The sequence below is a fragment of the Monodelphis domestica genome, chromosome 1 (assembly GCF_027887165.1).
Source record: "Monodelphis domestica isolate mMonDom1 chromosome 1, mMonDom1.pri, whole genome shotgun sequence".
Taxonomy (NCBI): Eukaryota; Metazoa; Chordata; class Mammalia; order Didelphimorphia; family Didelphidae; genus Monodelphis; species Monodelphis domestica.
This window is the reverse complement of record NC_077227.1, coordinates 752,990,049-752,996,043: the sequence shown is the minus strand read 5'-3', so window position 1 is coordinate 752,996,043 and position 5,995 is coordinate 752,990,049.

The following is a 5,995-nucleotide window of genomic DNA, read 5'->3' as shown; positions in this document are numbered from 1 at the left end:
GGTGGGAGAGAAACCTGTATCTATCTGACCAGTCTGACCAAGTCAAAAAATACGGACAGGCAGTTTTCAAAAGATGAAAAAACAATAATCAACCATCGTTAGTATTAAAAAGTGCTCCAATCACTCATGAAAATGTGCAAATGAGAACCCTTTTTGGTTCTACCTTACACCCCTCTGAGTGACAAAGAAAGGAAAATGATGGAAAAGTGGCAGAACTGCTGACAAATTTATGGATCAGCCATTCTAGACAGCAAGTTAGAAAGCTATCCTGAAATGTCATTAAGTTGTGCCTACACACCTTACGATTCAGTAGTGGTCCTTCTTGTAGTAACCTCAGCCTATAAGAGTCTCCGAGGATAACCACCTGCACTAATAGCTGGCTTCTCCGGGATCTGGCTAGCTGTGTCGCCCCCTCAAGATTCCAGGGATACCTTCTGAGGGATGGGGCACACCATTGTAATGCTGCTGGCCTGAGCCCCTCTGATGGCACACTCTTCCCAACATCAGTTGTCAATGGCAGTTAGTATCTCCCCTATATTTGATTGACCCAATGCTTAACACCAATCAATATAAGTTGACATCAATGAATGTTTTTACAAAGGGCTATTTACTGAGAAGGTCTATCAAGAACAAATGTTACAAAGCATTTCCCCTAATACCACATTCACATAGATTTCCCTCCATTGGTCCCCGCAGAGAGGAGGCTTGAACTTAAGCCAGTTGAATTTATCCCACAAAGTTCATTTAAGAATATACTATAGGGGACATCTAGGTGGCAGAATGGATAGAGAGTCAGGTCCAGTGATGGGAGGTCTTGGGTTCAAATCTGACCCACGATAGTATATGACTCTTGGCAAATCACTAGCCCCCCGTTGCCTAGTCCTTATCACTCTTCTGCCTTAGAACCAACACTTAATATTTATTTTAGGCCAGAAGGTAAGGGTATTTTTAAAAAGAATATACCTTAGCCTTTGGACAAGTTGATCCCTTGCTACATGATAAAGTGCCTTGGCATCCATCTATTCATGGGCTAGCTCCTACCCCCAGTGGGGACACTCTGGAATGAGCTCAAGTTCCTGGACTTCTGGCAGCTCGCCTTTCTGACCTTGTGAAGCTCCCAGAGTCACAGACGTATGAGAACTGGAAAAACAGGCCCAATGGAGAGAGAAACAATAGTAGGGCTATTATCTCATGCTTTCCTGAACCCTCCCCAATCTGAAATCTCAGAGCGTTCTGTACTCCTCCCTGGAAAGGAGCCAAAAGAGAGACAGGGCTGGAGTTGCCTCCATGGTAGCCTTTCATGCATTCTAGATACCAGTTCAAGGGACATTTGGAAAGTCTGTCCTTACCACACAATAATCAATCCAGAAACATGTTCATGCTTTGGAGTTGGGAGTGGGATTCTCAATTAAGCATTCCTCAAAGTTGGCTTAACAACTATCCCATATGGGTTGGCAGCAGGCAGAATGCTATTCATACCCAAAGGAGGGGACTCCGATTGGCCATGGCCCCCCTAGCAAAGAATTGGAAACTAAAGAGATGCCTCTCAATAGGGGAATGTTGAACAAATTATGGTATATCAATAAAATGGAATATTATTGCAGTTCACAGAAGGATTAAAGAGTCTGATTTAGAGAAAATTGGGAAGACTTATATGAACTGATACATAGTAAAGTGAGAAAACCCAAAAGAATAAATTATACAATTATGATAATTCAATTGAAAAGTAAAGCAATTTAAGTCTTAAGAATTCTCCCAATGCAATATGAATTATGACCAGTCCTGAGATATGACCACAGAGAGGCGATGTAATAAATGTGCAGAATAAAGCATATACTTCAGGAAATAGCCAATATGTGGGAATTTCTTTTGCTTCTATAGGCCAATTTTTAAAAAATGTTGTAAGAAGATTTTTTTACTTGTTTGTTTTTTGGGTGACAATATTGGGTGACAGAGGAGGATTAGTAATCATGATATCAAAAATAAGGATAAAAGAAAAGGCATGAATAAAACATTTAAAAGAATTACCAAAGAGAACAGAAGGTGATTCAGATAGAAATATAGAAGAGCAGAACAGCTTTACAACTAATGCATTGAATTTGTTATATACTTTTGGAAAGGAAATCAGCTGGATAGAGTGGAGAATTTGAGCTTCATATGCAATCTGTTTTATCCTCATTTTAAATGGAAATATTCATGGTTGTTGATATTTGTCAGATTCAGAAAATAAAAAGAAATAAAGAACAAAGGAAGGAGATGTTATCTGGAGGAAAGGGGAATAAGTAGGGTGTACTCGGACATCTTGTTTTCAAAAAGGTGATGATTTGTTTTTATTTCATTGACATATTCTTAACATGTCATTTAAATTTGTTTTCACCCCCATTTCCCCTATTCTAATGCATTTCTTTCTGTACTGTTGTTGGGGGAAGGCATTTCTTGGTTTTTACCAACCCAGTTTTCCCCTGCTGCCATTCCTCTAAATGCTTCAATCCTTTTGTCATCTAACAAAGAGGAATTCTCCCAGCACTCTTTGTTTTAATAGAAAAGTCCAGTTGAACAAAATAGAAACCTTTCTGAAATTTTTTTCCCATAAGGAATGTCAACACATGTATCTAAACCTTCTAAGAAAGGCAAGAAAAGTCTGGGGAATAGCATTTCAGAAAACTAGTGTCATGAATACTTGGCAGAATTGTAGCTTGACAAATCAGGAATGGCGGACTAATGTCTGCAGCAAGCAGAACATGAAGACTGAGAAATCACTGTGCAATGTGTGTGTCTATGTGACAAACCACCAGAGCGGTGAATGATGGGGGGATGTTTGTAAACCTCATTTAAATAATAGAACATTCAATGACAGATCTTGTAGAGATCTTAGATGCTAAAATGTTGAAGATCAGGCCTTGATCGACCCTCAGAACCTAGAACCTAGAATGGCACACCTGATTAGTGTCTTAGAACATGCTGGCACGGATGTCAGCACATTGAGCATAGATTTATCCAATTTGGGAAGGACCATTGGATGTCATGGCTTTAGAGTCCAGAGGATGGAGAACACAATGCTGAGAGGAATAATGATGATAAAAATGGTTAATGTTTACATAGTGTAAAGATTAAAATTTAGGGAGACTGAGGCAGGTAGAAATTAGTTTCTCTCTGTAAGGAGTATTATATTTTTATGAAGTTTATTAAAGATTAAGGATTAAAGAAAATACAAGATAAGAAACACGTGCCTAGGCCAGAGAGGCCTAGGCAAGACCTCACCTACATTATGAAAAGAGCCACGTCTGCTCCAAAATGGAAGTCCAAAAGAGACCACAAAATCCTTTGCAATCAGGTTAAATCCCTTCGCAATCTCGGCCCACCTGAGAATTCCGTGAGATTACAAAGCATTTTGGGGAAGTGGAGCAAGGGCTTGTGGGGATTGGAGTCCTGGATGCGTGTCTATTTTTTACAATAGTACTTTTAGGGTTGCAAGATGCTTACTCATAACAAGTGCCCCACAGAAGGATCCTGGTGCTACTGAGAATTGTTTAAGTCCAAATTCTCTTTGTTCAGAGAGGTCCATCTAGGGGAGGATCCTGTCCAACCTTACATAGATGGAAGCAAATGTATGAGCAAAGGAGAAGAAAGTCTCCTGGCAGAGTCTGAGCCTAGCTAGGGTGAGCTAATACTCATGGCTCGCACTTGTGTATCAGTTTATCATCGACAAAGGGATACATACTAAGCATGTTGGCAGACAGACACAGCTCTGAAGATATGAGGAACTTAGCAAAAAGGGAAGATACTTTCCTTATCAGGATTGTGTCCTTTTGTGTTCTGGTCTCTGTGAGGACATTCAGGTCTATATCCAAGCAGGAGCTTTCACTGAGAGCCTTCATTATGGAAGTTTCTCTATTATAATAGCTTAGGCAAATAAACACTGGAACAGTGGAGATCCTGCAGAGGCTTCTTAACCCCAAGTTCAAGGGCAATTTATCTCCAGGGTTCCTCCTGCCCTCTGTTTCTTTCTCTCCCCAGCTCTTGGCCACCTCATCCTAAATCATCCAGTAGCCTTCTCTTTGCTTAGGCTGTGTCCTTGGGCCCCAAGTGTCCTTCTCTTTCCATCCACTAAATCTCTATTCTGCTGGGTCTACATAACCTAGTTCTAATGAGCTCTTTCCCAGAAAGCCCTTCTCCAAACCATGATGTCATTCATTCCTTTCTCCATTTTCTCTTGTCCTGCTCTGTCTCCCAGAGGACTTTGTATGGTTGGCCTCATTTAAGAGAGTTACCATATCCCCTTGGAGCAGGACTCCTTAACCTTTTTGGTGACATGGAGCCCTTGGGTGGTCTGGCAAAGTCAGTGACACCCTTTGTTCCTCATAAGAATGTTTTTAGGTACCCCCAATGAAAGATTTAGGATTATAAAGGAAATCGAGTAGATTAAAATACAGCTACCAAAATCATTTACAAAATCCAATGGACTCCAAGCTCAGAAGCAGTTAGAGACTTGGTTAAGGTCTGCCTTGGACACAGCCTGAATGAAGGGGTCAATGAAACGAGTCCTTTATGTTGTCTGCACTCTTGGCAAATCTCCAAGTCTTTAAGTGTTAGAGGAACTGTTGACCTGGATGAGTAGAAGGAGTTTCCCCATGTGGAAGCTCTCTATACCAAAAAATCCCAGGTGTGGTCCTCTCAGATCCCATACACTTGTTATCGGCCCTTTTGTGGGTGAGGCTACTCTATTTCTATTTAGCTCAAGGTATGGATACCATGACTTACTCAAGGTTATTCAGCTAGTAAATCGCCAAGGTCGGGTTTGAGTCCAGGGTCTTTGAACTACACACCCAGAGTGCCATACTACTTTGCTGGCTTGCCTTTCCTACTTGGGTTCTAGTATTCAAAACAATCCCTTTCCTACTTGGGTTCTAGTATTCAAAACAATCCCTTTCTTTTCATTTTTCCTGAGGCCCCTGGCTGTGGTTCACATCTCTCCAGTCCAGTCTCCCTATTAACAGCTCTTGAATTATTTCTCCGAGTTGATTTCTGCACAGGGCAATAGCGGACAAGGAATCAGTGCCACTGAGCTGAGGCTGGGAGAGATTGAGAGGTTTGCTGCTGACAGCTAGCTGCTAAATAATAGATCTCGATTTGAGTTTATTACAGATTTTTCTGTCTGTTTCCTCTGGGGAAGAGGCAAGGTTAGTGACAAGAGAAAAGGGGGCCAGTTGTAGAATCTGCTTCCTTCCTCAGCACAGAAGTAGGGAAAAGCTTTCAGCCTCCTGACCCTTGGACTTTCCATGGCAGTGGAAGAGGGAACTCATGGCACCAGAAGGGTAGAAAGGTCAGGGACTCGATGGAAAAATCAATACCTACAGAATGGGAGGCATTAGCCAAACTAAGGAGAGCTCAATTAGAAAGACCCTGTCATGGACATGGGATAACTGTTGGTGCCCTGCCTTTGACCTGGGCTATGCCATGCTCTTGGGGTCTTGATATACTAGATACCTCCCCTGTGCCATGTGGGGTCATAGCATGCCAGTGCTATAAGCTTATTGTGTTCAGCCCTCTGTTTTTTACAGAGGAAGAAACTGAGGCCTTAATGGGGGAGGAATTAGCACAAAGTGAATTAGCTACATATAAAGCAGTCAGTTACTCCAGAAGTCTGGTGGAGTCAATGCATGCCTGGAAGCAAGTTTGAGATCTTGAGAAACCTTTGGAGCCATGACAAGAATGTGACAACTAAAATGGACACATGTGTATTGTGTCATTAGACCTTTACAGCAGCCCTGGAAGGTGTCCCCTTTATACAGATTAGGAAACTGAGGTCAAGAGAACTCAAATGTTCTCCTTGGGAGAGTAAGTAAAAACAGCAGGATTCCAACCCATATCTTTCTGCTTGTGGGTCTAGCATTCCATATATATCACACTGCCTTTCCAACGAGGTAACAATATATAAGCACTAGCACTTTATTTATCACCTCCCTCAAGGCCAATTCTCTCTACCTCTCTGGAT